The following is a 23,917-nucleotide window of genomic DNA, read 5'->3' on the forward strand; positions in this document are numbered from 1 at the left end:
CATCAAATGGTGAGTGTTTGATGTGGTCAAAAACAGCCTGAATACTCAGAGAGCCTTGTCTAACAAGGAATCAAGATGGATTCATGGTTTACCAGCTATGGACACATTGAAAGGACCCAATGAAGAGACTCCAGTGTACTTTTTCCATCCTAAAATACCATTTGTCGGAAGCTTTTTCCTTTTTCCTTCCTCTCCAGAGGCCTCTGCAACCAGTGAAACCCTTCTCACTTACATGCAAGTGAAGCTTTCATAATTGCCTGCCCTCATGATTGCCATACCAGAGAACTATAATAATCTAAGAGTTGATTGACCTAACTCCAGAGGAGGCGGCCTGGCCATCATAGCCAAAATGCAGTTAGCTGCAAGACTCACCCCACATCCAGCAACCACATCATGCAAACTTTTCTCTGCTAAAATACCCATTTCCAATAATAGCACACTAACGATCCTCTTAGTGTACAGACCACCAGGCCCACTAGGCAATTTTGAGGAAGACCTATCCAGCCTCCTCACTACCAGCATCAAAGACTCCACCCAACTCCTTGTACTAGGTGACTTTAACTTGGGTTTTAATGATGTTGAGGACAAACAAGCCCAATCTATCCAATCTATTTTAGTCAATCATGATATCACACAAAAAGTCTTAGCTCCTACATATATAAAAGGACGTACACTAGACTGGCTAGCCAACCATAACTGCAACATCACCATCTCTAATATTCTACCTCAAACATGGACTGACCACCACCTCATATGCTTCTCAGCCATTATAGAGCCTTCCAAACCTAACAAGAATGAAATAGCACCTCCTATGCCAACGAGAAGTAAAAAAGAAATCACGGCTGAGTAAATACTCCCACTACTCTTACCAGCTCTCACTGCCAGCTCCAGTGAATCTAACCCAAGCGCGCTAGTTGAGTCATTCAACAACTCTATGTCCAAAGCTCTGGACGTGATTGCCCCTATCAGACTTCGTAAAAGTAAAGGAGAAGCTCACCTCAATTCAGGGTTCACTCCCCAACTCAAAGAACTGCGCATCCAAAAACGTAAACTCCAAGCTATCTGGAGGCATACCCCTTCTGCTGACAATAAAACCACACTCGCCAACTTTGGCAAAAAATACAAGAAGGAAATAATTCAAACAAAAAAAGACACATTTAACGAAAGAATTAGTAAAGCCAATTCCAATTCCAAAGAACTCTTCTCTATTCTCCGGGAAATGGAAAACCCAATTGCCCCTACAGGCAATGTCCCCAAGGACAAGCAATGGTGCACCAGCATCCAAAATGCCCTAGCTAATAAAATCACAACCCTTCCCTGAACCCTAGTGGACCTCATACCATTCCATTGATAGAGATACCCAGCACAACTACTCAAAGCAACTGCAAACCTTTCAGGTTTGCCAACATCTCCATATTGGGAACTGAAAAGGTTATTTTATCCCTTAAACCCTCGAGCTGCCAAGGCGACAGTTGCCCGGCGCAAGTCATTAAGGACGCAGCCAGAGATTTAGCACCCTTCATCTCGAAATTAATGAGCATCTCCTTTAATTCCAACACTGTACCCACAAACCTTAAAGAATCCTGGGTATTGCCTCTACTAAAAAACAGACCCTTGACCCAGCAATCCCTACTAACTATAGGCCTATTACTACGGTCCCATTTCTCCTTAAAATCATTGACAGAGTAGCCTACCTCCAGATTCAAAACTATCTGGAGTCACACCAATTACTAGGATCGCGGCAATCCAGTTTCAGACCACTTCATGGTACTGAAACGGCCTGATTGTCCTCAAGACACAAATCGACGAGTTGAAGGATGACGGTAGAACAGCTATGTTCCTCCTCCTTGACCTATCGGCGGCCTTTGACCTGGTGGATCATGCAGTGCTATGCAACCACTTAGCGTCTGCCACCCATTTCTCAAGTGAAGCTATAGCATGGGTACAATCCTTCCTAGCTAGCCGTACAATGAGAGTGTTCTCCCCTGTAGCCGCAGCGGACCCAATTCACATTACTTGTGGTGTCCCACAAGGCTCATGTGTCTCCCCGACAATGTATGATATCTTCACTAAGCCACTCTTCGACAAACTTGACAGATTGGGGGTAACCTATACTAATTACGCGGACGACACGCAGATCCTCATACCACTATCGGGCAACTTTGTCGAAGACACAGCTCTAGTAAACAAGATATACCTCCTCATTCAGGCATGGATGGCCTCCCACGGCCTCTGCCTAAATGACGACAAAACAGAGATACTGATCTTGGGTTCCTAATCCAACCTAAAAAAACGTAGCCCCAACTATCGCAATTTCAACATAGATGGCAACACAAATAAGGTGGCAACTGAGGTAAAAACACTAGGTTTCTACCTTGATTCTACTCTATCACTCAAAAAACAAGTTAATACCCTGGCTTCCTCTACAGCGTACACTTGTAAATTAATCAGGACCTGTAGACCCTACCTCTCCAAAACCAACTGCATCACACTAGCTAATGCCTTAGTAATGTCGAAGCTGGACTATTGTAACGCCCTTTATGCAGGTGCCAATAAAACTATCATAAATAAAATGCAAATACTACAAAACAATGCTCTTAGAGCAGCCTTGGGCATACCCCGCAGAGCACATATTTCCAACATCAGGAAAGACCACCATTGGTTCAAAATCAGCAACAGAGTCCTTCTCAAGACGCTATCCCTTACCAATAAAGGGCTCAACAACACAGCCCCCCCTTACATCTCGGCCAGACTTACCAGAAAATCGACCCGTCGCCACACTAGGGCTACTAACCACTTCCTGCTAGAAAGTCCCAGATTTAGACGAACCAAAGCGGGTGGGGCAAGCTTCCCTGTTAGAGCCGCCCAGGCCTGGAATGCACTGCCCACCTATCCTTTTCTAGATTTAGATGCAAGGTAAAAAATTGGCTCTGGACCAACGACAACTAATCTGAACCTTTGCACTAGGCCCTGGATCACTGCGCCTAACTGCCGTGATAGGTCTGAAATTTGGATTACAGACTATCACGTTGCCCCCAGGGGGCCGAGAGACACTCTCACCCTTTTACCCTTTGTATATATGTAGTCTAACATCGCAACATGACATGCATTATTTCCGCTGTTTGTCTTAACATGTACTGCACTGTATCGACGTGTATTGTATCCAAGTGTCGCCAAGTGTGCTGTTTGGTGTTTGGACTGGACTCTACGGGGACTCTGTTGGGAACGCTCATCGTCGACCCTCGCCTGCAAAGGCTGTATGCGCAAGAGGAAGCTCTGTCACTTCAATGCGGCGAAACGCTGCCTGTGTGAACATTTCTTTTGGACTTCTTTTGGACTTCATTATCCACAATTCCTGGCGTGTCATACACACGCCCCTTGTTTCAATCTTGCCCAGAATTCTCTTTAAAGTCTGCATGCACGCGCATCCTGCGCGCGCATCCAAGTGTCGCCAAGTGTGCTGTTTGGTGTTTGGACTGGACTCTACGGGGACTCTGCTGGGAACGCTCATCGTCGACCCTCGCCTGCAAAGGCTGTATGCGCAAGAGGAAGCTCTGTCACTTCAATGTGGCGAAACGCTGCCTGTGTGAACATTTCTTTTGGACTTCTTTTGGACTTCATTATCCACAGTAACTATTCACTCATTTAAGAGCGAAAATTGTTGATATACGTGCCTGTGGGCTGGGTTGGGCTGGGCTGGGCTATTGGGTGTGTTTGTGGGCTGGGCTGGGCTGGGCTAGGCTAGGCTGGGCTAGTGGCTCCTTCCTGATTGAAACATCTTTTCCATGAGCTCTTTGAAAAGCTACGCCTGCCCCATGACACGTTTATATATTTTTTTTTTGTAGATTCCTGGCGTGTCATACACACGCCCCTTGTTTCAATCTTGCCCAGAATTCTCTTTAAAGTCTGCATGCACGCGCATCCTGCGCGCGCATCCAAGTGTCGCCAAGTGTGCTGTTTGGCTGTTAGGCTGTGAGGCTGGGGCTCGGGATAGTCTTATTGTTGTAAGTTGCCACACATACTTTTGAACTTGCCTATTTATGCTAAATGGTGGTAGGTTTGCGTAGTGGCCGGCCCTTGGAATCAGGCTCTATTAAAATCACGAAAAAAAATCGTAAAAGTAAAAAAATGTCTCTGAGAAATGAAAATGAAAAGGCTAACGGCATAGTGCCGGATGCTAGCCATGAATCAGCTGTGCATTGGGGGCCAATTACCGATCAGGATCTAATTAAACACGAAGTAGCATTCTCATATGCGCGTGACCAGGCGCTGCAAATAGCACAAAGTCGGTCTCTCCCCTTAGCATGCAATGTACCCTCCACAAAGCTGCCTCCTAATCCATCTCGTAAAAGCTTCCTGAGCATGCGTATGGACACCGCACCAATTGAGCCCTCTCATTCCACTGAGGATATCCTTGCTTCGCCCTCTGATAACTCGCTCTTAGCTCCAGTAATACTTGCCACACTTGAAAAACGGGTAAGGCTATCAGAGGGACCTTCAACACCAGTTACCTTTCCGGGATTTAAAAGGGCTGATGTACATATTCATTGCAAAGATGCCATTCATATGGTGGATTTGAACACCTCCCCAGCACCTCCTATAAAGGCATCCCCCCCCCACCGCCCTTCCGATGTCTAGCTTGTGGCCATCATCCCCCCTCCGGCCCTCCTCCCCCACCTTGTTTGCACCTAGCTCCAACAAAGTGATGACTGAGCCTCTCCATTCCCCTAATAAAAAGTCTTCGACTAACCCATTGGGGTTCGATATTCTGGAACCGACTGGTGACATGCAATCGCTTGAAGCTTCTTACCCGGTTTTAACAAGAATACTTAACCTACTTGACAGCGGACATGAATACACGCACTACGAATTAAGGGATTGCAAAACCGCCTTGACAGAAATCTTACTAAAAATTAACAAATTAGAAGGCTTCATCTTTGCGGACAGCCTTAGACATGAACTAGGTGATCTCAAATACACGCAAAAAGAGGTCCCAGCAAATAGTTCTGCATATACTCAAACAGATGCTTTAGATCTTTCAGGGAGTGACCTTAATATCACAATGCCTCCCCAGGTTACATATGCCTTTCCACAATCCTTTGCACAAACACTAATTGCCCCTAAACCTGAGAATACATGCCACATCCTTACGCATGCCCAGCTATGTAAGGCGGTGGCATCCCACGCTGAAAAAATAGAGCAGCTCCTGTTTTTTCTTCAACCTAGTCAGGGGGAGGAAGGAATGAGGCTCTCTCAAACTTGCGTTGATGGGGGTCAGGTTTTTTATCCAGATACCCCTTCGGCGTTAACTAAACTATTTGAGACATCCAACTCTTCTGACCCTATACCTGCTGCAATTGCAGCCACACCTCCACATAGGAAATCTGTTGTTGCTCAAAACTCTCCCCCTCCTGCGGAGCGGTCCTTTATATCAAGGAAGGAGAAAAGGCTATTCTTTCGTGCCTTGAAAAGAAAAGCTGATCGAAAAAAGGACCTAAAAACATCCCAAGAGGAATTGCGTTCTAACTTAAAACCAAGTGATACAAAAAAAACAAAATCTGTGAATAGCATTGCAGCCAACTTAAAGACTAAGCCTGCTACGATGAAAATCCCTGGGAATGAGACGGATCTAGGAGAAAATATTTCTAATAAAAATTCCAAAAAATCTCTTCTCCATATGCCGCAGTCTAGAATTGAAGAGATTGAACACTCTTCATCTCAGACACAACTACCTAACTTCTTTAAACCAATCGGGAATAAAACATCGCAAATAGGAAAGGTAGAAGGGGCTCTCGATGTTGCCATTGAGATGGTGAGGGCTCCGATGACTGCCGCTGAGTTGCCCGAATGCAGTGATGAATTCTTGAAGCCTTCCCATTCTGACCCTACTCATGGGGATGCTAGGAAAATCTCCCCCCTGCCTGACACAAAGGGTGCATGGGTTAAGCAAAACCTCCACGGGGCTGCCCTAGAGGGGCATAAGGAGGGATCCAAGGTACTAGGGGAACCAACCAAGCATTCCGCAACCATTATAGGTTGGGAAATTATATCATTTAGCAATGGTACAAAGCGACTTAATCGCTCAGCTTTAATGCAAGCTTTCTATCGTATACCCGGGCTTCGCACACTGCACTCTAATGACATTGAATGGATTACATTGCCACCATTTCAAAATCATTGCATGGTATGCAAGGTGCAATCAGCCATCATTACAAATCTCCTTGTGCAGTTCACCGAAGAGTTACGTTTCATTGGATTAATGCTTTATCCGTTCGATTCAATTGACAATGCCATTGCATTCAATGAAACGCCGCTGGCGCCCCCGCCTCTACAACTGCCAAATATGGCCGTTGGGGCTCCAGTGACTGGTCTAAATACAGAAGTGATTGCCCAATTGGTAAGCTTATCCAACTCCAATAAGGACTGGTCATGGTTATCTGCTCTCCAAAACACCCAAAACTCAGCCTTGAATAATACTCCTCATTAAGTAGCCTGTAGTTTTAGCTATTCTATTCTGGAATTCATGCGGGTTTAACAATCTTAAATCTTGGTTCTGTAAACCGTGTCTAGGAACTGAATGCGACATCATGTTATGTCAAGAAACCATGTGTGTGCATGAACTCTTGTTGCCCGGATTTATCGTTCTTCAAACTAGAGCGAAGCGTAGTACAAATGGTCGGCCTTATGGTGGGCTGGCGATCTGTTTGAATATACATTTAAACATATTGGTATTGGATGTCTTTCATGCAAATGTAATGCTGGCTGCTTTACTTTTGCTCTGGGGCCCGCCGGTAACACTTCTTCTAGTAGTATCTTTATACCACAACCCAGTAACACTCAATCAATCAGATGCTTTTCAAGAATTGGACACACTTTTTGATGAGGTTTTGACTCAACATCCTACATGTGAGATTGTTCTAGGAGGGGATTTTAATGCCTATTGTATCGTAGTCAATTTAGCCCATGCAAATTCTGGATTATTCATTCAAGCGCGCCATAGAGGTAGATTGTGGCTGGAATATCTGAAATCTTGGGAACTCGATATTCTCCCTTTCTCCTGCAGTGATTGCTGTCATACTTGGCGAAGAGGAGATAGAGCTACCTGTATTGATTATTTTGCCACATCTCGAGGCCTCCAGGCGCGCTCTGACACTATTTCAATATATGATCCTAGTTGTAGTGACCATCATATGTTACAGCTAAACTTGGACTTATGTGTCACTCACCTTTCCATCGATCCGCAACAAGATCACTTGATTTTCCTTATCAAGAAGGAAGGTGAGTGGAGCAGCAGCGCGCAATCCCATTTTGTAAGAAAACACTGTAAAAGTGTTTAGTTTCCCCGTGTGCCTCTCGTGGCCCAGCCACCATTTCCTGGTCTCTCCCCTTCCTCCCGCCTCCCATCCCGCCCACTGGCAAGTGATTGGCTGCACAGCCAGCAGCTCCTAGGCCTAGCGTTTCGAGCGCTGCAGCCCACTTCATTTCCTTATCAAGAAGGAAGGTGAGTGGAGCAGCAGCGCGCAATCCCATTTTGTAAGAAAACACTGTAAAAGTGTTTAGTTTCCCCGTGTGCCTCTCGTGGCCCAGCCACCATTTCCTGGTCTCTCCCCTTCCTCCCGCCTCCCATCCCGCCCACTGGCAAGTGATTGGCTACACAGCCAGCAGCTCCTAGGCCTAGCGTTTCGAGCGCTGCAGCCCACTTCATTTCCTTATCAAGAAGGAAGGTGAGTGGAGCAGCAGCGCGCAATCCCATTTTGTAAGAAAACACTGTAAAAGTGTTTAGTTTCCCCGTGTGCCTCTCGTGGCCCAGCCACCATTTCCTGGTCTCTCCCCTTCCTCCCGCCTCCCATCCCACCCACTGGCAAGTGATTGGCTGCACAGCCAGCAGCTCCTAGGCCTAGCGTTTCGAGCGCTGCAGCCCACTTCATTTCCTTATCAAGAAGGAAGGTGAGTGGAGCAGCAGCGCGCAATCCCATTTTGTAAGAAAACACTGTAAAAGTGTTTAGTTTCCCTGTGTGCCTCTCGTGGCCCAGCCACCATTTCCTGGTCTCTCCCCTTCCTCCCGCCTCACATCCCGCTTCCTGCACCTATTTCCCATCCTAGGAGCAAGTGAGTCAATCCCCACTTCCCCTCATCTAAAACCTCTTCCTGATCCCATCCCTCCCGCCCACCCCCCCTAGGCCCCTCGACCTTTATCACTGGTCCTCCCAGGGCAGCCCTCTGCCCGGCAGCCCCCAGCGGCTAAGGGCCCCAAGGCCAAGGGCGGCTCCAACAGAGGCGGCTCCAAGATGTGTCTGCAGGTGTCCGCAGGGGAATCCAATGAAGCCAGCAACTAACAGACACCACCAAAAACCGTGAGTGTGGTGTGGGTGGGGAGTAGAGCAATCACTCCACTCCTGAAAGCCCATGCCATTCTATCTTACATCCAAATAACATAGACTGCCATAATGTTTGCATGTCCACTCCTAGATGGAATTGTGAAAGTTAGCATGTCCACACTTAGATGGAATTGTGAAAGTTAGCATGTCGCATGTCCACACTTAGATGGAATTGTGAAAGTTAGCATGTCCACACTTAGATGGAATTGTGAATATTAGCATGTCCACACTTAGATGGAATCGTGAAAGTTAGCATGTCCACACTTGGATGGAATTGTGAATATTCGCATGCCCACACTTAGATGGAATTGTGAAAGTTAGCATGTCCACTCTTAGATGGAATTGTGAATATTAGCATGTCCACCCTTAGATGGAATTGTGAAAGTTAGCATGTCCACACTTAGATGGAATTGTGAAAGTTAGCATGTCCACACTTAGATGGAATTGTGAAAGTTAGCATGTCCACACTTAGATGGAATTGTGAAAGTTAGCATGTCCACACTTAGATGGAATTGGAAAAGTTAGCATGTCCACACTTAGATGGAATTGTGAAAGTTAGCATGTCCACTCTTAGATGGAATTGTGAATATTAGCATGTCCACCCTTAGATGGAATTGTGAAAGTTAGCATGTCCACTCTTGGATGGAATTGTGAATATTTGCATGCCCACACTTAGATGGAATTGCGAAAGTTAGCATGCCCACACTTAGATGGAATTGTGAATATTCGCATGCCCACACTTAGATGGAATTGCGAAAGTTAGCATGCCCACACTTGGATGGAATTGTGAATATTCGCATGCCCACACTTAGATGGAATTGTGAAAGTTAGCATGTCCACTCTTGGATGGAATTGTGAATATTAGCATATCCACCCTTAGATGGAATTGTGAATATTCGCATGTCCACACTTGGATGGAATTGTGAATATTAGCATGCCCACTCTTAGATGGAACTGTGAAAGTTAGCATGCCCACTCTTAGATGGAATTGTGAATATTATCATGCCCACACTTAGTTAAAACTTTGAAAGTTAGCATGTCCACTCTTAGATGGAATTGTGAATATTAGCATGCCCACACTTAGATAGAACTGTCAATAGTGAATTTAGAAGTATACCCAATTGCCTCCCTGTGAAAAGGGAATTAGAAGTGTACCCAACAGCCTCTCTGTGAAAGTTAAATTTAGACGTGTACCCACTCTGTGAAAGTTGAATTTAGAATTGCATTTATAAGTTGCATTTAGAAGTGTGCCCAATAGCCTCTCTGTGGAAAGTTGCATTTAGAAGTACATTTAGAAAGTTGAATTGAAAGTGCATTTAGAAGCAGCATTTAGAAGTGTACCCAACAGCCTCTCTGTGAAAATGAATTTAGAAGTGTACCGAATATCCTCTATGTGAAAGTGAATTTAGAAGTGTACCCAACAGCCTCTCTGTGAAAAGTTGAATTTAGAAGTGTACCCACTCTGTGGTAAGTTGAATATAGAATTGCATTTAAAAGTGTGCCCAATAGCCTGTCTGTGGAAAGTTTAATTTTAGAAGTACATTTAGAAAGTTGAATTTAGATGTGTGTCCAATAGTCTCTCTGTGATTCTAGAAATGTGCCCAACAACCCCGCTGAATTTAGAAGTGTGCCCTGTAGCCTCTCTGTGAATTAAGAAGTACGCCCAAGAGCCTCCCGTGGAAAGTTGAATATAGAAGTGTACCCCATGTAACCCATCATATCTCACCACCACGCTTACTCTCTCCTTACATCACCACTCAAATAGAACACAGAGATACTATGACACCATTCGGTATAACTGTTCTCATATCAACATTTGCCGCTCACCCCACATCACTCTAAGTAATCACTGCTGGTTACGCACCCCCCAGCGAGGCGTTCTCCTCAGGCCTAACGCAGCCACATCCGATCTGGATAAATCCTGCCAGAACGAACACATACCCTGACCTCTCAACCACCACACCTACCGCTAGAAAGCAGCTATTACACCGATACTGCATGAGCTGTACACATACCCGGTGCTCACACGCACCTTTTTGACTCTCTCTACTCTCTCTACTGATATGAACTTCGGTTCCCAAGGGCGTTCAACCTACCAGCGCCTTCAGACCATACCAATGGTATATAAGGCGCTATATAAGTGCAAAATAACATAACATAACATAACATATGTGATCGTCCAGGACTGTCACTTCGATGGGATAACAAACTCTGTAACAAGGTAAATGACATGATCGCTCTACACTTGCAATTACACCACAGTTCCTTTACTGATCAGAATACTTCAAACCAACAAGCTTGCATTATATCCAACGCAATATCTGAGATACTGCAACCTCTGAGGGCTAGCGCACCGCATCCTCTTCGGTGTGCGACTCAGCAGAATTCTAAGTTCATTCTTGAAGCAAAAAAAGTTAAGAGGGTAGCTTTGCGGTTACTCCTCAAAACCTCAACTACATGGGGGCAATATTTGATTGAAAAAAAAAGTGTGTTGAACACTTATCGCAATAAATGTAGAGATCACAGACACTTTATACACACCCAGGATAACTTAAAAATGTTTAACACACTTTGCCATAGAGATAGACGTTCTACCTGGGGTCTGCTCAGGGCAGGGTCCACTGTACTCCCCGCTGACCAGTCCTATTCGATATCGGCACAGGCCTGGCGGGATTACTTTGAACAAAAGTTTGCCCTCCCGCATACATTTGACAAAATTGAATTTAAATGTACCCGTTTGGCCCCTGCTTCCTTTGCACCTTGGAATACATCGAGTATAGTGAACACGATATCTTCCCTTAAATACTCGAAGGCAGCAGGCCCAGATGGGATCCCCGCGTGTGTTCTCAAACGGCACCCAGCTATGTGGGCTCGCATCTTGAAAGAACTGTTTGACGGCATGTTGACAACTTCATTTACTCCTCCATCATGGCTAAATTCCATTATTGTGCCAATTTATAAAAGAGGTGCAAGATCACAACCTTGCAATTTCCGTCCTATAGCACTGATTGATACCGCTGCGAAAGTGTTTGCCATCTTGCTGTTGGGGGAATTGCAAGCGTGTATTGAGGAGCGAAACATTTTGTCAAAATATCAGATTGGGTTCCGTGCAAGGATGGGCACGCCCCTAAATGCCACAATTATGGCACATCTTCTAGCTAAGCACAAAATCAAGGATTCAGGACCGTTATACATAGCTTCCATAGATCTTACCTCCGCCTTTGATTGTGTTATCCGTGAATTGTTGTGGAAAAAAATGGTTGCCATGAACATACCATTATACATTATACAACTTTTATCAAAACTCCACACTAACACCTTCTACTTGGTTAGAGTGAACAACGAAGGTGCAACTACACATCCAATAAAGATAAACACTGGCGTTAAGCAGGGATGTAATCTGGCTGCTATGCTGTTTAATCTTTACCTTTGCGGAATTAATGATATATGGAACAAACAAATTTCGTATCCACCAAGGTTGGGACATCTTAAAATTCAATGGCTGGCCTTTGCGGATGACATTGTATTATTTGATCGTACGCCTAAAGGCATGCAAATTAAATTAGACCTATTTTCATCATACTGTCTTACGCACAATCTAAAATGCAATGTGGACAAATCCAATATAGTAGTATTCAGGAACTTTAAGAGGAAGAACATCACCCGTGATTGGAGAATTGACAACTTCCCACTAACTATAGTTCCTCAGATTCGCTATTTGGGATACACTATAACTGACTCGCAGTCTATGGCAATGTGGAGGGATGTTTTAAATAAAAAAGCTGCTCCCCTCTCCACACAAATGCGGATCGTTTATGTAAAGTTCTGCAAATTTTCTTTGCTTCCTTTACTCCAATTTTACATCTTAAAAGTAGAGTCCATCATTCTCTTTGCCATGGACATGTGTATAGTAAACATTAACAGCTATCTCGACCAACTGCAAGGTTGTATGTGGAAGAGGGCGCTGAGGTTGGCCAAATCTATACCCAATATTGTGATAAGGCAGGAACTTGGTATCACTGCCCTCTCTGCACGTAGAAACTGGCGTATGTTGGCTAACTTTGCTAGGATGTTATATCCTCCTGTAAATTGTCTATATGAAGATTTGGGTAAAATAATGATCGCAAATGAAAGATCTTCCCTCACGATTTACTATGCGAAAATGCTTGCTCTTCTTAATGAAATTGAACTCACACCAGCTGATTTGCAATACAGATCAGATTATGTCAAACATCGGATTGTTGAGAATGACTGGTGTAGAACGGTAACTGGCATGGCGACACTTAAGGGCTACAAAGAGGCAGCTCGTTTTTGTTCATCTAGACGGCCGCATAAACCTTACATAATTCAATTTCCCTGTAGCAAAGCCAGGGATATCTATTTTCGCTTTAAATTGAATCAATTTCATACTTTGGAGCGTATATATACCTGGAACCCGCATTGGAAACAACTTGCGGGGTTAGGGTGTAGATTGTGTAAGGATGGTGCGACCCTGGAAACCTTGAAGCACATGGTTATATTCTGTCCATACTTTGAGTCAGCACGTAAATTAACAATTACACCTTACTGTGTATCAACTGATGCATCAAGGGAATGGCTATGGCTTGACTGTATGTGGGGGACTCGAACAAGTTTTATTCTAGCCCTATGTCGACTTTTAAAGTCTATAGACAATGAATTAGAGAAGTTATTCCAAATGAAAATTGAGCAAGCTCAGTGTTAATGATATTAGCACTGTAATTGCATATCATCTGTTTATCTTGGGAAACTTTGAGATCAATGCAGCTTTTATGTAACCTTACATCTTTTACCAGCTCTCTAAGTCTATGCATGAATTTTTGTCTTAGTACAAATTGATATGAATGTTTGTTGTATGAAGATCTAACAATAATATGGAAATATAAGGATCTTTAACGATGCATAACTAATGAATTGCTTATACATGTTAGAAATAGAATATTAAAAATGAACTTTAATAGACCCAACTAATGGGCTATAGCAAATGGAAAACTATTAAATAGAAAAAAGTGTTTTAAATCTTCAATAAGAAGAAAATATATTCTAATATATTTTTAAAAAAATGTTGTAAAAGTTTGTTGATCGAACTAATAAAACAACGGTTTGAATATAAAAAAAAATTGTATCCACTGGATGTAACTCAAGCCTAGGTATTCTTGTACCTGCTGCGCCCGGCTACCCCTGGGTTTGGAGCGCATTATCAAATAATAAACATAAACATATAGCAGCCTTCTCGTTCTCAATATGACTCTAACAGCACGCGCCAACATTGTACTTGGGTACTCCTGCACAGAAGTATAACCGTCTTCCCGCGCGGCCCCTATTGCGGTGACAATGGGCTTCCTTTCCATTTACTCTATATTTATTTGCAGAACAGGCAGCGCCGCCACATCTAGGGATCCGCAATTGGAACCTGGTTTTTTGAGCGGATCCGCCCGCAGTTCCCACATGGCCACTCGCATGATACAGGGAGCAGACGCATTGTGCACTGTGTGTGGAGTCTTACTGCACAGCCCCGCCTGCCCCCACGTGATTCTTTCGTGTGCAGGCTCTATAGTGGCCCGATTTCTTACTTCTTGTGCTCCCCCCGCAGCCCAGCATTCTTCACTTGGACCAGGCACGTTGCCACACGGAGCACAGGGACCCCACATGTTCGTCTCTGCTAGTTTTTACGCTCCGCCCCGCTGGTGGGCAGAAATGCCCTGCATATGACATGCTTGCCACACCAGGTAAAACGTTGTGTATATGTTTACATACAATTTCATAGTACGCAGCACTTTTGTCTTATGAGTGCTTACAGTGTGTTGCTCTCCTCCTTGTCCTCATGTCCTCTCCGAATAGTTGAGCCATCACAGTCCTGGATACACTGAACGATTTACCATGACCTCCTTGTTGTCACTTGAGGAATTATAGATACGCCAGCCTGTCTGAGCCTCTCAGCCTACACAATATTGTGAGTAAAATATTCACTTTCGGGTGCACACCCCTTCACCCCCGGTGCACAGTGCCTGCGTGTAGGACCTACGCATAGAGGTGCACCTCATCCTCTTGTGCTGTTCAGCACTCTCTGCTTTTATCAATTGTTTGCGATCCTTGTTTAATGTTGAACTTGTTTGCATGCCTTGGCAGCCGCCCCCTCCCCCCTTTTCTTTTATTCATTTCCATGTATTGCTCTGGTCTTGCAACCCACCACTTGACCAGGTTGGACCCCTTGCAGCCCATTCACCAGTGCCCCCAGGGCGCACATTCACCTGTTAGCTGCAACATGTCTGACCACTTAGCTTTCTCCCCCCCTCTTTTCTCTCTTTGTTCCTCAGTAACCCCCCCCCCACTGTATATCTGACTCTGGTCCTGAGTAAGGCAGATACTCCACCATTACGCCGAAACGTAGTCCACCCCTGTGTCCACATCCAGCTACGCAGAAGCGGGCGCCTTATAGATGCCACACGTAGACCCCGAGGAGATTTGGAAAAAACTGAGCTCTATTTGATCCCGAATAGATTGGAAAACATTGAGCTCGACCCATTAATAGAATGATGCAACTAGCAGGACACATATCTTCAAATTACATGTATAATTACTGTACATGCTACGAGAATTTGATCAATTATTGGCTAGATTTTGGTCATAATGTATTGCCTTATTTATGCAACTTGTGTCCTACAACCTGTTGTTTGATGCATTCAAAATTGTGCTTGGTTCTAAAATACCAATTGTTTATGTTTTAGACCCTTTCAATTTCCTTTTCCTTTACCTTTGTTTCTCTCTTTTGATTTTGACTTTAGGCTTTTTGATTTATCATTGCCTATTTAATATTTGTTTACATTGGAATTTGTTTAATTTTGTGAACCAAAGAAATAAATGATGTGACATTTTATTTTGAATACATGCTGAGTGTTTAATAGTGAGTGTCTTCACTCTGCTGTATTTGAGAATCGATATGAGGGCATAATAGTACATGTTATCCAGTAACATACAATGATGGCTCCCCATTGCATAGAGAGCCACCATAAGGGCACCACACTAGGGAGTGAATAGAAGCACCCAGTTGGGAGGGATCCTTCTCCAGCCATTGTACATGGAGACGGCACACTGTGAATCTTTTCATTGTTAGATTTCACACTATTTCCTACTGGGACACACTTGCTTGTCTGATTACTTGTTCCTTTTCCAAGTCCCAGCTAGAGGAGGCAGTTACACTCTAGTTTTCTAACACATAAAGCTTTCGGCAGCTCCGTTGGCTGGTGGCATGGAGCGATCTTGGGATGCTGCAAGCAACAGTGACTTGACCAGCTGTAGAAGGAAGTCAGCACTCCCTTCCACGGTTGGACGAGTCACAGTTGCTTCCTGCAACCTAACACATCAGTTAGGTGGTGACGGCAGCTTCTACCCTGGGGTCTTTCTCAGGAAACTAAATGCATTCCCTCCCTCAGGCCATTGGGTAGACAATTTCATGTGAGCCCACGTGAGCCAACGGAACCACCCGGTCACTGTGGGGACTTGGAGACTTCCTGGCATACTGTCAACATCGCTGAAAGTCATACTTTGAACAACTGGGTTTGGTGGCTGTGTTCCTGATTACCACATTCAGATTCTCTTAATGGTAGTAGACACTCAAAATGTTTCTGAGAAGCTTCACTGACACACATCTTGTAAAGGTTGGGCCCTGATTTCTTCGTTTGCATCAGCCAATTCACGTGAAGTGGCCACGAGTCGCAGCCTGGCACTGGAAAGGATTGAGTGATCAGTTGAGGGGCAGATGTCATTCTGTGGGATTTTTAATGAAGGGAAGTTATAAATACCATGGATGCATTGCAAAGGAAAAATGTAATCATGTATTTCCAGGTGTTTTGTCTGAATTTGTGACAGAGGGCCTGTGTGATGTCATTAATCCAAGATGGCTGCCACTGCAATTTATGAATCAGAATTTAATCTATAACTTCTTTTTATTTTCCAAGGACCTTTATTGTTCAGCATAAAAACTGAAAAATAAAGGTCCTTAAAAGAATTTGATATCTCTTAACATTTAGAGGTTTCTGTTTGCAGTTCGTTTTTCACTATTCCTAACATGTTTTTCCTTCTATTTTACAGGTTCTGGTAATTGGCAAGAATATTTGAAAATTATTTAAGAGCAGTTGAAGCGTAAAATTTGATTCTACCTTCCAGTAAAATAAATTCAAAATGTCGATACCTCCAGATGTCAAAATTCATTTAAAAATAGAACTTCCACCATCAGCCAAAAAAGAAAACAGATGACAGAGCTTTCCTTATGTATCTTATGCCAACAAAGAAATAAATCTCCCCTTTTTAGTCCAAAATGTTATGAAAAGGTTTTAGAGTGTATTACGAAGAGAGCCGAGTGGAACAATGTTATGTTATGCTATGTTGAAGGTTCTTGTACCGCGCACTGTTGCCACCGGTGTGGTCTGTTGATGCTCTGGCAGATCTGCAAGCCAGGAGGGTGGTGGGGTGTGTTAGTGGGGCTGAGTTGGCAGCTTCAATTTGGAGAAACTGGTCACTGAGCGTAGGTGTGTTTTTGGTTGGTTGGCATTGTGAAAGTATTTAAAATGTAATTGTGAAACCTAGGCCTTTTTCCCACTATACAGTACTCTCAAACTTAGGTGCGTTTTTTCCCCCTGGGTGTTAATTGCATTGTGAAAGTATTTAAAATTGCATTGTGAAAATAGTGCATTCTGTGGTTTTCACCTACTTATCAAGGCATTCATCTAGTAAACTTTTCTACTATCATCTGAGCTCCTGTCGTCTTGCCCAACTGTCTACTATTGTCTCGTCTCTCTCTGTCTCGTCCGCTTGCGCCCCTCCCTGTGTTCTTCCCTATTGTTCTCCCACCCTTCTTCCTCTTCTTTCCTCTCCATACCTACTCTATGGTGCTCTCTGTCTCTCCTATCTTTTCTAACTGCTTCTCTATCGACTATCCTGATCTCCTCACTAAATCTGGTAGGAAGAAGTTTAAAAAGGACATCCTTGTCTCCAACCCAGGCCTCCCTATCGCTGACTCCTATACCAGCTCCTCCTCGAGGGAAACCCTCACTGATATCCTTTTTATCGTTCCCTCGCCAGACCTATGGACTCTTCATATGGTCTCTGTGCTTTCTCCTTTCTCTTCTTCTCCCATTAATGGTGGCACCCGGTGGGAGGACCTCCTGGCCTCCTTTCACTCCTCTAAGGTCATCATTAATGTTTACCTGAATGGTACCGTCTTGGTCCAAGGCCCTCAGGCCAAAAATTCTCTTCTTTGATAGCCGCTTCCCATGCCTCATCAATTTCCTTTCATCTCCTGCTGTCCCCTCTCTTCCCCCCACAGCTTCCTTGCCTCCCCCTACTGTCTCCTCCTTGGCTACCTTGCCCTCTCCTCCTTCCTCCTCTACCCCCCTCAGGCTTCTTTTACACCTCTGCAGTATGTACCTCTGATTTGTACCCCTCCCCGGAAGTCTTTCAAGGTCGGCAACCTTCTCCATATTGCGACTCTGAACTCTCGCTCTGCTGTCAAACACTCCTCTGACATCTGCCATCTCCTCAAAGAACTTGACCTTCATGTCCTTGGTCTCACTGAGACATGGTTCATGGCCAGCTCTGTCATAAGCTTTGACACTCTCCTCCCTGATGGCTACAAGATCCTCTCCGCGTCTAGATTCAACCGCTCTGGAGGGGGTGTATCCCTGATCTTCCCTGAGTGGATCCCTGCCTCTGTCATTCCCACGCAGGCCTACTCCTCTTTCGAATACTTCGTCTGCAGGCTCTCTCTCCTGGCCTCTCTCTGATTGTGGCTACCATCTATCGGCCACCTGATCAGATCTCCTCCTTCCTCTCTGAGTGGGCGGACCTCTCCTCTTCCCTCCTGGTCTCGAGCACTCAAGTCCTCCTTCTGGGAGACTTCAACATCCAGCTGGATGCTTCCTGTCTCTCTCTCTCTCTCTCTTTCTCTCTCTCTCTCTCTCTCTCTCTCTCTCTATTTTCCCCTCTGGCCCGACTCACTCTGCAGGTCACACTCTGGGTGTTCTGATCTCCTCAGACCTTCCCCTTTCGGTCCCTCTCACCACTCCCCTCTCCCCTCTCCTGGAGTGATCACTTTCTCCTTTCCTCCCATCTCACCCTCTCAACCCCTCAGGTCAAGCCAACTCCAGCACTGCCACCTACCTTCTCGGTTATCCAACCCATTAGGCCTGTGTCAGTTGAGGATTTCGCCGCCACTTTCTCCCCTCCCCCCCTCCATCGTCCTGTGGCTGACTAACACCCTGATACAGCCCTTTCTATGCTCGATTTGCGTGGCCACTCGAAGGCAGGCATAAGAACACTTGCGCATAGGATTCACAGCACAGAGGTATTTGTATTTTGTATTTTATTTATTTGTATAGCGCGCCAAGCCCAGGGGCATCTGGGTGCATTCCTTAAAGGTTACAATTACATATATTTACACAATGACACATATGGATTACATTTTACATATACATTTAAATACAGTAAATATTTACAGAGGAATTCGACAAGGTGCACAGCAAGTGTTAGTTGGTTGTGAGGGAGGAATCTGGTAGTGGAGCTAGTGGTCCTGCGCTACAAGCCAGGTTTTGGCTTTACTTCTGAAGGCATGGAAGGAGGGTTTGATTCCAAGTGGGTTAGGCAGAGAGTTCCAGTGCTTTGTGGCAGGCACCGGTAAACTGCTGCCCCCAGCCTTCTGAAGCTTGAACCTCGGTAACAAAAGGCAATATGCTTGGCCCGTTCTATGAGGGTGATCAGAAGTGTAGGCCTGAATCGATTAGACAGATATTTCAGGTGTGTTTGCATGTCAGATACAGGGTTGTGTGTGCGCAATCAGGGTTCCCATTTAACTTAGAGGTACACGTAAGCAGTGTAGCGGGGTTGCAGGAATGGTTTACTGTATTTGCATGCAGATTTTTTCGAGTTTAGACCGAGTTACAATTTTTGATACGCATATTGTCAGGATGCTGGCAACAGTTACCGGAGAGCCTGCGCAGGGTCCCTGAGATGCAGGCCCATTTGCGGGGGACCCCACGCACTGTTTAAAGGGTGGGTGTTCTTGCGCCCCGAGGAGCATTCAAAGCTAGCTGTTCTGGCTGTTTATGTTTTGTCTGTGGGCATGTCAGGTGCGTTCGGGGCACGACTTGCGAATACGGTTGCTTTGCGCAGTAAATTCCATGAATACGCATGGAGTGCATTATTTATTCGGCGCATGACCCTTGCTGGATTTCTATGCACATTTCCATGAATCAGGCTGACTATTCAACATAAGTGCCAGTTGTGGTTTACTAGATATAGGCTAGTGAACTTGTTTTCTTTGTTGCAACATATTCACCAGGCAAAAAACATTTGTTGTTACCAAATATGTGTGTCACCCGTAGAATCTTGGTTGCATTTCCCAGCGCTGTTTCTGAACTAATAACCCCCTTTTTACATTCTTTAGTGACTAACGAGAGACTATTGGCTCCAGTCGTTCTTTCGTTTTAGAGGACAGTTTGCCCAGCAGCAGCAGCGGTAGCTGCAGCAGGAGCAGCAGCAGAGGCAAGAGCAGCATCAGCGGTGGTAGTGGCTGCATCAGTGGCAGCAGAAGGAGCAGCAGCAGCAGCAGCAGCAGCAGTGTCAGCAGCATTAGCAGCAGCAGCATCAGCAGCAGCAGCAGTGGCAAGAGCAGCAGCATGGTGGCAGCAGCAGAATCAGCGCCAGCAGTAGCAGTAGCAGCGGCAGTAGCTGCATCAGTAGCAGCAGCTGCGGCAGCAGCAGTGGCAGCAGTGGCAGTGTCAGCAGCAGCAGTGGCAGAAACAGCGGCAGCAGCATTAGCAGCATTAGCAGCAGCAGTGGCAGTTGCACGAGCAGCAGAAGTGGTGGCAGCAGCATCAGTGGCAGCAGCATCAGTGGCAGCAGTAGCAGCGGCAGCAGCTGTGTCAGTGGCAGCAGCAACGGCAGCAGCAGCAACAGTGCAGCAGTGGCAGCGGCAGCAGCAGCAGTGGCAGCAGCATTAGCAGCAGCAGCATCAGCAGCAGCAGCAATGGCAGTGGCAAGAGCAGCAGCAGTGGTGGCAGCAGCATCAGTGGAAGCAGCATCAGTGGCAGCAGCAGCTGTGTCAGTGGCAGCAGCAACGGCAGCAGCAGCAACAGTGCAGCAGTGGCAGCAGCAGCAGTGGCAGCAGCATTAGCAGCAGCAGCATCAGCAGCAGCAGTGGTGGCAGCAGCAGCATCAGTGGCAGCAGTAGCAGTAGCAGCGGCAGCAGCTGCATCAGTGGAAGCAGCTGCAGCAGCAGCAGCAGCAGTGGCAGCAGTGGCAGCATCAGCGGCAGCAGCAGCAGCAGCAGCAGTGGCAGAGGCAAGAGCAGCAGCTGTGGTGGCAGCAGCAGCATCAGTGGCAGCAGCATCAGTGGCAGCAGTAGCAGCGGCAGCAGCTCCGTCAGTGGCAGCAGCTGCGGCAGCAGCAGCAGTGGCAGCAGTGGCAGTGTCAGCAGCAGCAGTGGCAGAAACAGAGGCAGCAGCATTAGCAGCAGCAGCATCAGCAGCAGCAGCAGTGGCGGTTGCACGAGCAGCAGAAGTGGTGGCAGCAGCATCAGTGGCAGCAGCATCAGTGGCAGCAGTAGCAGCGGCAGCAGCTGTGTCAGTGGCAGCAGCAACGGCAGCAGCAGCAACAGTGCAGCAGTGGCAGCGGCAGCAGCAGCAGTGGCAGCAGCATTAGCAGCAGCAGCATCAGCAGCAGCAGCAATGGCAGTGGCAAGAGCAGCAGCAGTGGTGGCAGCAGCAGCATCAGTGGCAGCAGTAGCAGCGGCAGCAGCTGCATCAGTGGAAGCAGCTGCAGCAGCAGCAGCAGCAGTGGCAGCATCAGCAGCAGCAGTGGCAGCAACAGCGGCAGCAGCAGCATCAGCAGCAGCAGCAGTGGCAGAGGCAAGAGCAGCAGCAGTGGTGGCAGCAGCAGCATCAGTGGCAGCAGCAGCAGCAGCAGCAGCAGTGGCAGAGGCAAGAGCAGCAGCTGTGGTGGCAGCAGCAGCATCAGTGGCAGCAGCATCAGTGGCAGCAGTAGCAGCGGCAGCAGCTCCGTCAGTGGCAGCAGCTGCGGCAGCAGCAGCAGTGGCAGCAGTGGCAGTGTCAGCAGCAGCAGTGGCAGAAACAGAGGCAGCAGCATTAGCAGCAGCAGCATCAGCAGCAGCAGCAGTGGCGGTTGCACGAGCAGCAGAAGTGGTGGCAGCAGCATCAGTGGCAGCAGCATCAGTGGCAGCAGTAGCAGCGGCAGCAGCTGTGTCAGTGGCAGCAGCAACGGCAGCAGCAGCAACAGTGCAGCAGTGGCAGCGGCAGCAGCAGCAGTGGCAGCAGCATTAGCAGCAGCAGCATCAGCAGCAGCAGCAATGGCAGTGGCAAGAGCAGCAGCAGTGGTGGCAGCAGCAGCATCAGTGGCAGCAGTAGCAGCGGCAGCAGCTGCATCAGTGGAAGCAGCTGCAGCAGCAGCAGCAGCAGTGGCAGCATCAGCAGCAGCAGTGGCAGCAACAGCGGCAGCAGCAGCATCAGCAGCAGCAGCAGTGGCAGAGGCAAGAGCAGCAGCAGTGGTGGCAGCAGCAGCATCAGTGGCAGCAGCATCAGTGGCAGCAGTAGCAGCGGCAGCAGCTCCGTCAGTGGCAGCAGCAACGGCAGCAGCAGCAACAGTGCAGCAGTGGCAGCGGCAGCAGCAGCAGTGGCAGCAGCATTAGCAGCAGCAGCATCAGCAGCAGCAGCAATGGCAGTGGCAAGAGCAGCAGCAGTGGTGGCAGCAGCAGCATCAGTGGCAGCAGCATCAGTGGCAGCAGTAGCAGCAGCACCAGCTGTGTCAGTGGCAGCAGCAACGGCAGCAGCAGCAACAGTGCAGCAGTGGCAGCGGCAGCAGCAGCAGTGGCAGCAGCATTAGCAGCAGCAGCATCAGCAGCAGCAGCAATGGCAGTGGCAAGAGCAGCAGCAGTGGTGGCAGCAGCAGCATCAGTGGCAGCAGTAGCAGTAGCAGCGGCAGCAGCTGCATCAGTGGAAGCAGCTGCAGAAGTAGAAGCAGCAGTGGCAGCAGTGGCAGCAGCAGTGGCAGCAACAGCGGCAGCAGCAGCATCAGCAGCAGCAGCAGTGGCAGAGGCAAGAGCAGCAGCAGTGGTGGCAGCAGCAGCATCAGTGGCAGCAGCATCAGTGGCAGCAGTAGCCGCGGCAGCAGCTCCGTCAGTGGCAGCAGCAACGGCAGCAGCAGCATCAGCAGCAGCAGCAGTGGCAGTTGCACGAGCAGCAGAAGTGGTGGCAGCAGCATCAGTGGCAGCAGCATCAGTGGCAGCAGTAGCAGCAGCAGCAGCTGTGTCAGTGGCAGCAGCAACGGCAGCAGCAGCAACAGTGCAGCAGTGGCAGCAGCAGCAGTGGCAGCAGCATTAGCAGCATCAGCATCAGCAGCAATGGCAGTGGCAAGAGCAGCAGCAGTGGTGGCAGCAGCAGCATCAGTGGCAGTAGCAGCGGCAGCAGCTGCATCAGTGGAAGCAGCTGCAGCAGCAGCAGCAGCAGTGGCAGCATCAGCAGCAGCAGTGGCAGCAACAGCGGCAGCAGCAGCATCAGCAGCAGCAGCAGTGGCAGAGGCAAGGGCAGCAGCAGTGGTGGCAGCAGCAGCATCAGTGGCAGCAGCATCAGTGGCAGCAGTAGCAGCGGCAGCAGCTCCGTCAGTGGCAGCAGCAACGGCAGCAGCAGCAACAGTGCAGCAGTGGCAGTGGCAGCAGCAGCAGTGGCAGCAGCATTAGCAGCAGCAGCATCAGCAGCAGCAGCAATGGCAGTGGCAAGAGCAGCAGCAGTGATGGCAGCAGCAGCATCAGTGGCAGCAGCATCAGTGGCAGCAGTAGCAGCGGCAGCAGCTGTGTCAGTGGCAGCAGCAACGGCAGCAGCAGCAACAGTGCAGCAGTGGCAGCGGCAGCAGCAGCAGCAGCAGCAATGGCAGTGGCAAGAGCAGCAGCAGTGGTGGCAGCAGCAGCATCAGTGGCAGCAGTAGCAGTAGCAACGGCAGCAGCTGCATCAGTGGAAGCAGCTGCCGAAGCAGCAGCAGCAGTGGCAGCAGTGGCAGCAGCAGTGGCAGCAACAGCGGCAGCAGCAGCAGCAGTGGCAGAGGCAAGAGCAGCAGCAGTGGTGGCAGCAGCAGCATCAGTGGCAGCAGCATCAGTGGCAGCAGTAGCAGCAGCAGCAGCTCCGCCAGTGGCAGCAGCAACGGCAGCAGCAGCAAGCTCTATTGCGGCAACAGAATTTAGGAGAGTACGCTTTAGGCAATAGAAATTTAAATGTTGCAATTTAAGTTAATGCTGTTTTGCAATATGATTGCCTGCTTTGACGTGTCTCATTACCTTAAGTGCATTCATTAAAGGTTAATGGTGCCAGCCTTTCTGTATACTGCAATCATTTCATAAGGTTGGGGATTATTGCAGTGCAGCGTTTGTAGTCTGGGGGAGGGGCATTCTAGTGTCTTGCTCTGGACTCCATGTGGTCTAGAGAGTGCCCTGCCAATCGGTGTTAATGGTGTTAATGAAG

At 47.5% G+C, this 23,917-nt stretch overlaps 1 pseudogene; it reads left to right on the top strand.

Moving 5' to 3' along the window:
• The first annotated feature begins 20,628 nt into the window (after nt 1-20,628).
• Nucleotides 20,629-22,786, top strand: LOC138579665 (streptococcal hemagglutinin-like; annotated as a pseudogene).
• Nucleotides 22,787-23,917: the final 1,131 nt, after the last annotated feature.

The sequence above is a fragment of the Ambystoma mexicanum genome, chromosome 3p (genome assembly GCF_040938575.1).
Source record: "Ambystoma mexicanum isolate Mex_15411 chromosome 3p, UKY_AmexF1_1, whole genome shotgun sequence".
Taxonomy (NCBI): Eukaryota; Metazoa; Chordata; class Amphibia; order Caudata; family Ambystomatidae; genus Ambystoma; species Ambystoma mexicanum.